The sequence below is a fragment of the Meleagris gallopavo genome, chromosome 8, assembly GCF_000146605.3.
Source record: "Meleagris gallopavo isolate NT-WF06-2002-E0010 breed Aviagen turkey brand Nicholas breeding stock chromosome 8, Turkey_5.1, whole genome shotgun sequence".
NCBI classification, from domain to species: domain Eukaryota; kingdom Metazoa; phylum Chordata; class Aves; order Galliformes; family Phasianidae; genus Meleagris; species Meleagris gallopavo.
The window spans coordinates 20762378-20768974 of NC_015018.2; the positions used below are offsets into that span (position 1 = coordinate 20762378).

At 35.3% G+C, this 6597-nt stretch overlaps 1 protein-coding gene across 2 annotated transcripts in view; it reads left to right on the forward strand.

Annotated features, from left to right (window-relative positions):
* Window positions 1-1513: 1513 nt before the first annotated feature.
* Window positions 1514-6597, forward strand: part of LOC100541206 (heparan sulfate glucosamine 3-O-sulfotransferase 1-like) — a 54470-nt gene continuing 49386 nt past the window's right edge. The window contains exons 1-2 of one of the 2 annotated variants that reach the window (XM_031554454.1): window positions 1514-2871; window positions 5864-6023. The gene's annotated coding sequence lies outside the window, so the exon portion shown is untranslated. Of the gene's footprint in view, window positions 2872-2892; window positions 6024-6597 lie in introns of those variants that run through there. The other variant, XM_019617698.2, reaches the window with a different exon arrangement.

Sequence of the window (6597 nt, forward strand, 5' to 3'; positions counted from 1 at the left end):
CATTAAATTGATTATCTCTTAAGCAAACAATAACAGAGAGAAGAGGGGGAAAAAAAGGTGTGTGCACAAAGACTAAAAACACTTTTGTATTTGTAATGTCAACAGAGTAGCAAGGATATTGAAAGATAGTGGGAAACACAGATTTTTCCATGAAGTGGATCGAAATGCCTTTGGGGAATATCACTTAGCAAATAGCATAGAAAGTGGAGGGCCTTTCTGTGAGTGGAAAGGGAATGTGAGTGACATGCAATGGTGGAATGGTTTGCCACAGCTGCAGTGCACATTCCTTGCTGAAGAACATGAGGACTCAGAGTGGGTACTGGGTCTCAGAAGCCCTGCCCAGGTGTAAGAGACTGGGTAGGAAAACTGCCAGAACAGAGGAAAGCCAAGAATTACTCATGGTCTGCAGGGAACTTGACCTTACAAAAGCTTTTTGAGTTCTTGCTGTCTAATGCTTTTAATTGAAATTTTAAAAAAGAAACATTGTGAGTTAGCACCCATGTAGTTTAGAGCATATTTGATTTGTTGTTAAATCCACTTCGTGTCCTTTATGTACTACTACCATGAACAGACAGCCCACCATTTCTCAAACATCTGTTTTGAAAGACTGGTGAATATTTGCTTACAGAAGCATGTATTTAACATTTAAGCACTTTCAGCAACTCTTTGAAACAATTAGCTCATAATGAGCAGCTTCCATGCTAGCAAAATATACTAAAATGCTTATTAAAAACTTTAACATGTTAAGACTCTGTCTTTAAAGAGAAAAAGGACACAAAATCATCAGCTCACTCAGGGGAGTCATTTGAGATGTTGTTTCTACAAAGCAAAAAAAATAATTGGTGCAAGGAAGTTCAGTTGCACTGTATGCTTTTGTGCCAGGACAATGCCTCAAGATACATCAGACTCTACTGAGGCTAAGCTCTTTGTGACAGATACCCAAAACTTCATATAAACAGAGCTTTGACATGATACATCACAAAAATTCTTTGGGATTTTCTTGGGCTTTTCATGTACTTACATGTCACTTCCTTCATGACTAGGCCCAAGGTGCTGCCTTGCCAGGTTCATAGAATCATAGACTCATAGAATCACAAAGTTGGAAACGACCTATAAGATCATCTAGTCCAACCATCCTCCTATTACCACTGCTACCACAAGCTACTAAACCTATCTCGCAGCTCTTCATCCAGACGCCTCTTAAACACTGCCAGAGATGGCAACTCCACCACCTCCCTGGGCAGGCCATTCCAGTGTCTGACCACTCTCTGAGAGAAAAAGTTTTTCCTCATGTCTAACCTAAACCTCCTCTGATACAACTTGCGGCCGTTTCCCCAGGTCCTGTCTGTTGCCTGGGAGAAGAGGCCAAACTTCTCTTCACTACAACCTCCCTTCAGGAAGTTGTAGAGTGCAATGAGGTCACCCCTGAGCCTCCTTTTCTCCAGACTAAACAATCCCAGCTCCCTCAGCTGCTCCTCATAAGACTTGTGCTCCAGACCCCTCACCAGTTTTGTTGCCCTTCTCTGGACACACTCCAGGGCTTCAGTGTCTTTCCTGTAGTGAGGGGCCCAAAACTGAACTTAACTTTCACAGCTTTTCTAGTGAAAACTAGAGTTGAACAAGATACTCAAGTCAAGAAAAAAGAGAAGACAGGGAATGTGTTTCCTGACACCAGATCATTTAGAGAAGGAAGCTTGCAATGAGATTTTGTTAAGGAGTAGGCTATCAAAGAGAGGAGTTGGCTCATAAGTAGATCTTATCCCTGTGTTTATTGTCCACAAAACTGTGTAACCAACATTTGAGAACTCTGAATTCTTGAGGTTGTCCTTGAAGAATCAGCAAGGTTTCTTTGTAGAGATCCCTCTTAGACATCTCAGGACTGCACAATCAATGCTAAACTAAGGTGCATCCTTAGAGCTTGAACTCTCTAGTTAACTGATCCACAAAGAGAGAAATGGAAATAAATAGAAAGCTCTCTCTCCTTTGCTCTAAATTTTAGAACTGTTTAGTTTTGCCTTGAGACATGAACTCATCTAAATGAATCTAATCTGTAGTTGGTAACTTCAAGTCACTTTGCAGAATAGAAAAATATTTTAAAAAAAGTGATCACAATTCATTTTAGCCATTCTACTATAGGTGTTTTTTTTACATCAAATATGCATAGGAGGGAATTACTGTAAGGTTATTATAAATTTGAAGAGCAACAATGCTATGAAAAATACATAGATTGTATGTAAAAAATTGTTAAGGCCTACATTTAAAATTATTATCTATTTTTTTTAATGCATAACTGCATACTTAAAACTGAATTTAAATTTTCAGAACTTTGGAAGCCCATCTAATACTGCTGTGCTGGAGACTGTGTTGCATAGTATGAGATGCTGTAAGCCACAAAGAGCTGATACTTTATGTAAACAAGAGTAGCAAAAAATAAAAATAAAAAGGTAGTTATTTCTATTACAGATGATTGAATAAATGTCCTTTTAAGAACATGTGGTTTGTAGCCAAAGTAAGAAACAAGCCTTATTTCTTTTGCAAATGGTAAGTCATTTGTTTCTTTTACTTGCTCGATGAAAATCACTAGAAGCCTTAACAGCAGTTATGAGATCTCAGTATTCTTTAGCAGAGCATACCATTTTAGTACTTGAGCTCAATGTTTCCTAAAGCATTCAATGAGAGTTTTGTTATTTTCTGAAATGAAAACAGGATTTCAGCCATTCATTTTACCACAAATGTTATAAATGTGCTTTTCTTTGAAAAGAAAAATTCTGCAGTATGGAACTTTGTTTACTGTTAAGGGTTTGAGATGCATTCTTGCTGGTGATGTACCTGTCCTATTATCTTCGATCCAGTCATCTTTACGCCCACACAGTAAGTCTAATCATAATCAGATCTTTTCTTCATCAGAATTCAAAAATGCCATCTAATACAGCTGCTAGTAGGATGTGGAAACTCAAGATCATTAATCTGTTTTTGACAGGCCACTTCATAAGTAGCTGCAATGATCTCAGTAACATAAAGCAATTTTTGCCATGACTTCAGTGGCCATATGTATATAACTTGGATGCTTGTCTCTAGTATTGTATATCTTAGTTCCCTTTTTATTATATATATACAAATTGTAAAACCACAGATTATAATTTGTATTGAAAAGATATTCCATTTATAAGGAAGGAATGAAGACTTAGAGACAATAACTTACAGGCAAAAGCTGATCTGCTGATATTTGGAAGTATGTCTGTTTTCCCTGCATGCTCAAGCACAATTGAAGCACTATTATAAAATATGTATTGAGAATTACAGTGACAAAGTGTTCCTTCAGATTATCGAAATAGACAAAAGAGATCCTGCAAATTATGCCAATTTTAAAAACATAAATCAAATAAACAACATATCTTTAGTATATTTTCTGTGATTATCCACATGATTACTATAATTGCCCATTATATTCATAGTATGTTTGTAATATTCTAATCGCTTTTATGTTCCTGAAAATGTCACATTTCTATTCATTGTTAGCAGCAGTCAACAGATGGCGTTATGTTTTTTGCATCATAAATTATATATCATATCAAAGCAAAAATTCAGCTTCTCATTTGCTAACCTGATTAAATATTTTTTTTAAATCTACTTTAAAAAAATGAATTCTATTTTAAGTTTCTAAGTACTGCTTTAGACTGTGGTTTTGCATACATCCTGAAATTAATATCTCCTTATAAACTTTGCAAAATGGACCAAATTAGAACCTGATCGAAAAGCCGTGTGAGTATATTTATACTGTTGCTTCCACAGCACACAGAAAAATGAGGTACATCTCAGATCCCCAGTGAGGAATGAAATCTCTAGAATATTTTCTGTGAAGGATTGATTTGAGTAAGGGTGTGAGAATTGTTTCGTGGAAGCAAACTCAAAAAAAAAGTTAACATTTTTTAGTTGTGATTGTTGTATCTTCTTTATGTATTGGTACTAAAAGAAATAGATTATATATACTTCTACAAATAGAGGTTTACTGTACCAAAGAAGATTTTTAAAATGTGGTTCTGATTTTTATTACTCAAATATACTGCATATTGAGTATAAGAATATTTTTAGTGGATGAGTACTCAGAGTTACCACATTAACATCTGCTGGGTATCTGAAATATTTGGTGCCAGCTTTGCATAGGTTGAACATGTCAAACTTGAAGACATAATCAAATCTTTCTAATTACTCTTCTTGCACAGTTAATATGCAATTAATCTATCTACAAAAATTTCTGAGGCAAATCCACTATTTTCCGTGTTAACCTACATTGTAGCTTTTGCCTATGAAGCATCATGTCTTAAAGGCAGAAGTGCTCTTTTTTCTTTTCTTTTTTTTTTTTGAGCAGTATAGGGCACCTAAAACCACAGGAATATAATTAGTTTTTGTAGTTTTTTCGTGGGAGGGAGGTCTAATTAAGCAGTTTTCCACTGTTGCATGCACAGCTGTAAAAAAATTGATGGAGACAAGAGTTACAGAGGCTCAAATAAAGACAAGATTGCTTAATAGGAGATTAAGTTTATTATTGGAGAGTAAAATCCACAACAAAAGAGATAATATCAGAAGAATACAGATACCATAAATTTCTTACTTTAAGTATTTCTTTTTCTGACGTGTGATAATGCCAACTTGATCTTTCAAAGACTAAAATCATTAAATGAGTAAGATCCAAAAGTAGATTCTATTTAGGAAAAACTTCCCATGATGGAGTGAATAAGGTAAAGATATCAGATACTATTATTGTTAACATAGTCATCTATCAGTCTGTTTCACTAGGATGATAAGACTTCATATTTTCCTTTAAAACAGAGGATTTACCCTGTTCTTGCCTTTGTCTTATCTGTTACTCTCATCTCTTAAACCAGGGATTTTTAAAAATGTGATAAGAGAATAATGACTGCTGTATAATGTCTAAATAAATAAAATCACTACCTAACATTTTCTGAGCGTTCATGTAAGTAAAGCTCAGCTTAAATGCAACTCTTAGAAAAACAAACAAAAAAACTGGTGATTTATTTCTGTTATTTCATAACAGACTATTTTGTTTTTACTTTCATGCTTTTTGGAAAAAAGAAGAGAAAATAATTTGCCAAAAAAGCCTAAACTGGAATTATGCCCTGTTCGGTAAAGCTGCATAAATCCTTCTTTTTACAGTCTTTGGTGTGGGTCAAGCACAGTGCTTCAGCTATAGTCCTGTAAACTCATGGTGACGCTCTATCATTTCCTGCATTCCTAGCTTCTCCCCAAGGTAGTTATGGCTACTCATATGCACAAGAAAACTTGACCTGATTCACAGTGTTTAGTTCCCCATCACACAAGTATATACTGTGTGTATATATATCTGTAACAGTTCTTTTAGGAGAAGTGAGAAGAATTCATCTACTTTCCACCATAACTCCATGTGAAATTGTGTCCTGCAGGGCTTCCAAAATGGGTTGGTGATATCAAGGCAAAGGCTGTCCTGTAAAATATTTTGTCAGGTATTTTAACATTTTCACTGTGATAAATTTTAGCTGAACAATCTGCTGGAACAATGGTGGAAAGGACAGTAGCTTTCTAACTATGCTATGCAAATTCTATTCAGAAAAATCTAAGACTAAATGACAAAGTTGTAATCATCAAATGAATTATCTACATGATACTTGCTACTATTAGCAAAGGATAGATTAAGAAAAAATCTACCATGGCTATATTTAATGAGCCGTTTATGATTATTTAGAGCTACAGCAGTCAGATTGACTGTGTATAAGATACTTTTCCATTAATGTTTTTTTAGCCTGAAGAATAATCACTTATGCAACAATATAGATTGACTAACCATTCCATGTATCTTTCATTACAGACAAAACATACTGATTTAAACCCCACCCTCTGAAATAAATACTGCATCTGGAGTTCAGCAGAAGAGTAGATGATTATCAATCCAAGATTCAGGCAACCAAAACTCCATACCAGTGCTTTCAAAATACAGGAATTTATTATCTCGTGAATGGATATTCATGGTTTGTATACACTTGGTGTGAGTAGCAATTTCTTCCATAGAAGAAAACAGATCTCTGTTCAGAATTTCGAATATAGTACTGAAAACAGTACTAAGGATCAGATTCCATCTTGATTTGACAATCTTTGTAGAATTACTGTAGCATAAATGACTGTCAATTACAAACTAAAAGGAAATAGTTTGTAATACAGTGTTGACACACTGTATTGATGCAGTGTGAAAGACAGGTTTCCCTGAAGTCAGTTGGAATTTTGCTCCCGAGTTCCACACTGCCAACATTTTAGTGTCAGCGTACACACTTGGGTTATTTTTGCCTTGGATAATGTACAGTTCATCTGCTTTCCTATCCCTACCCACTCATTTTCTTCTCTTCCTACTCTCCCTCCCTCCTCACCTCTCTTTGGTTCCTGTTCTGTATCTGCTGCATCTGCCAGGCAGTTAAATTTTAAAATAGCTTCTTCCCTTTGAAGTGCTAATGCCAGCACTGCTATTTCTATAGTAAGTAACTCCACCGACTGTTTGCTTTTACTCTCTATGTATTTGTATGTGCATATGTATGTGTTTTGTAAGATAGA